Source organism: Rutidosis leptorrhynchoides, chromosome 1, assembly GCF_046630445.1.
Source record: "Rutidosis leptorrhynchoides isolate AG116_Rl617_1_P2 chromosome 1, CSIRO_AGI_Rlap_v1, whole genome shotgun sequence".
Classification (NCBI taxonomy): domain Eukaryota; kingdom Viridiplantae; phylum Streptophyta; class Magnoliopsida; order Asterales; family Asteraceae; genus Rutidosis; species Rutidosis leptorrhynchoides.
The window spans coordinates 212,844,133-212,847,971 of record NC_092333.1 but is presented as its reverse complement, the minus strand read 5'-3'; the positions used below and the strand labels follow the sequence as shown (position 1 = coordinate 212,847,971).

The 3,839-nt window shown below is 27.6% G+C and overlaps 1 long non-coding RNA gene across 1 annotated transcript; it reads left to right on the top strand.

Moving 5' to 3' along the window:
• Positions 1-368: 368 nt before the first annotated feature.
• Positions 369-1,577, top strand: LOC139868184 (uncharacterized). The gene is made up of 4 exons (XR_011765951.1): positions 369-476; positions 869-941; positions 1,051-1,178; positions 1,280-1,577. It is a non-coding gene; the product is annotated as an uncharacterized lncRNA (long non-coding RNA).
• Positions 1,578-3,839: the final 2,262 nt, after the last annotated feature.

The window sequence follows — 3,839 nt, the reverse complement described above, 5'->3', positions numbered from 1 at the left end:
ATTCAACTTTGTATTTTCTCCTATTGTATGCATTCAACCTGTTATAACAGATTACCTTCTAGGTCACCTTCTAAATATTTACATCTTTAGTCCCTCATATTTGTAAATTTTAATTTCATTAGTCCTTCTGTTAAACAAAACATTTATATCTTCATACATTCATCATCTTCATCTTGTCTAAATTAACATTTAGTGGCATACAGTTTTAATGACTCTTAATTTATTTGCCATTAATTGTTTACAGTTTTAATGGCTCTTAATTTTTGATTTGTCACTAAAGCTTGAAAATAGATATCGGAGAATATGGCGGGTCTTCTTTCCCTTTTCTATTTAGCCAAAAAATTATTCTTATTCCTCTTCTTATTTAACCTTTTTTCTCGTATCCAGGTGAAAAAATTTCTCTTTTTTGTGTTTTTTTTTCTGTGTAGAACAACTCACGCACGGGATTCGGATTGCACAAATCACTAAGATCTTAGGTTTGTAATCTATTACGAGTATATTTCACTAAAAATCAATCTTTATTGTTTTTTTACTTTAGTTGATTGTTGATTTTGGTAAAAGTATTAATCTAAAAAGTTAGGGGTTTTTTGTTTAAGAATGAAGGCCGGCCACCGTCTAAACTTTTTTCATTAACTGACTTTATGGCTAATGCTATTTAGGTTAAATGAGATGCTACTAGAAAGGTTAGATTTCAACTTGATTAATAAGAAGACGATTTTGTTTCTCATTTGATGATGGCCATATTTCCTTAATTATTTTGTGCTTTTGGTTTGTATGGTATTATGGATTATTTATGTTCAAAAATCACTATGTTTATATCATATTTACTAACATAGATATAATTTATAATTATAATGTATATATGCAGGGAAAATTTAAAATTCATCATGCTGATACAAGTGGTATTAGGAAATGGATCTTGACTTGTTGGTTTGACCCAGGTAAAAGGTCACAGACTGAATTCTTTGTTGTCTAAATAACATTTACATAAAAAAGCTTATAATCAAAATGTGAGCTGAATTACGTTATTATTCTTTATGAATGAATCAGAATTTTGAGAAAGAGTTATAGCTGGCTACTTTCACTGATCAAAGATGTAAACTTTTAATTGTATGCAAAGAGACAGACTATGTTGTATAATACTCCGTATGTTATAAGCAATCAATCAACTAAGTCAAGTAAGTACAATAATAAAATCAATTTATAAGCTCCATGTATCTCTTTGTATTACTGGTATGATGACGATTGTGAAAAGTTTATATATATTTTTCTTTGACAGGGATCTAACTTGCTAGTCTTTTTAAAGAAAGATATAAAACGAGGTTTTCAAGCACTCAGTGTTCTTTGATGAAGTTTCAAGTTTAGTCATTCAATATGTAGTATTTGACTTGATGAAGTTTCAAGTTTCAAGTTTATGAAGATATAAATGTTTTGTTTAACAAAAAGACTAATGAAATTAGAATTTACAAATATGAAGGACTAAAGATGTAAATATTTAGAAGTTAACCTAGAAGGTAACCTCTTATAACAAGTTAAATGCATACAATAGGAGAAAATACAAAGTTGAATGCATACAATAGAACTTTTAAAAGTTGAATGCATACAATAGGATTTTGATGAAAGTTCAATGCATTTTGGTATCATTATCCCAAAGTAATATTATTGTATTACTTAAACTTGTGATATTTTTGCTATAAATAGTCATGAATGCAAGCATTAAACTTGCACCATTTCTTACACTTACAAAGTGTTTCTTTCTTTCTCTCTATTATCTCTTTGTTCTTACAATTCATTATTAGTATTCTTAATCAAGAATCTAACTACTAAAGGTAGTTATAAACTCCTAATTTCTAACATATTTAACTAAATTTGAAAATTTTATATGGTAAAAGTCTGTCAAGTTTATAATCCAAAAAGTACAGGGGGTTATATATATAAAAATGGAAGTTAGAGGACCAAAAAGACAGAATCTTTGTCATATAAGAAGGGAAAGATATTATCGTGGATGAAACTCCACGTTCTGTTTCTCTGGTATTTGTCAGTTTTTTTATCACTTAATTTGTTTTTATAGGATTCCTTTGCAAAGTAATCTATGCAATTTTGACCTTTTTCTTTGACCATGAAATCATTCATTTATACGAAAAATAATTCATAATCAAGTTGTTCGAGTTCCCACTCGTTCAATTCAGAAATCGGATTGGATAAAATCAAGTTTGAACACAAGACATTGTTTGAACAAATTTCACAAGTCGAGTTTAAAAATTAATATTCATTTCGGCTAGTTTGAATGCTCGAACAAGTTTAGTAATATGAGTTTATTGAGTTGATATTCGTATGAAAAATATTTTATTAAACTAGTAGGGGTAGTATTTAAATAATTTAAAAAATAAAATAAAACATACATACATTAATACTTGTAACTAGTGAAATGACCCGTGGAACCACGAGTTTGTTTAAACGAAACAGTTTAATGATATATTTTAGGTATTAACTGAACGTAAATGATAAAGTTATTTAGTTTAATGACCCGTAGAACCACAGAGTCCGACTAAGAAACTCGTCAGATGTAACGAAACAGTTTAATGATATATTTTAGGTATTAAGTGAACGTAAATGCTAAAGTTATTTAGTTTAATGACCCGTGAAATCACAGAGTCTGACTAAGAAACTCGTCAGCTGAACATTTCATCAGACACCTAAAATACATATTAAACAATCCACATCCAATTATAAGAGATAATATTGATTGTCATTTTATTTTAAAAGTGTAAATCAAAATATAAATTTAGAATTGGTTTCCTTCTGCCTAGCTTTTATACCTTCCCGTACTCAATTCAAAATAATTAATTAAAATAATTCAAAATTATTTAATCTTAATAATTAAAATAATTATTAATAAGATTTAATAATAATAATCAATTAATAAGATTTAATTTTAATTCAAAAATATTTAGATTAATGACATCACCTACCATGCATAGATTTTTTTCTTTTTCTTTTTAATTTTTTCTTAACAAAGGAATTAGCCTAATAATGACATTATCATTTTAGTATTTTAATATTAACTATAGATAGATAGATAGATAGATAGATAGTATTAGAAAAACACTATAAACCGTGTATTTTCTACCTTCAGTAATCGAACAAGTCTCGACTTTAATATATGCAGTAGTTATCTATCTATATGTTTTTATATAGCTACTTATAAAGGTAATAATATTTTTTTTCTTAACCCCATAAACTTTAATTAAATTACCAAGTAACTAGAAAAAAAATTACACATTTAGTAAAGAATTTTGTAACTAAAGAGATCAATTGATCCTAGACTATCAAAAAGCTACTAAAATCCAATCAAAATATAGGGCAACAATACTCTCTATAATGTGGTACTTCCTGAATTTCGAGTCTTTAATGATGATGTTATTGCGGAATTTCCATGTAGTCCAAAATGTAGCTCGGAAGATAACATTATCTATGATCTTTTACTTTCCTATTTATTGTTCGATCAACACAAAAGCTTCGTTCATTGGATGCCAGTTCGGTAATGATATAGAGAGCAAACGACTGACGTATCTCAAAATATGCATTGCAAGTTTGCAGTAAATAAAAACATGATTGTAATTTTCATACCTTGATTGTAAAAGGGACAATGTAGATATGGAATGAAAGTTCTGTAAGTAACTAGAGTGGGATGAATAATTCTATAGTGGTTTCTTTTAACGTTTTCGATTTCTATTATGACAAAAGTATAAGTTTTAAGTCCATAAGCGATTGTGTTTGTTAATGCAAGTATGTAACGAACGTAAAGTATACAGACACTGTGATTTATAGTGGTTGGG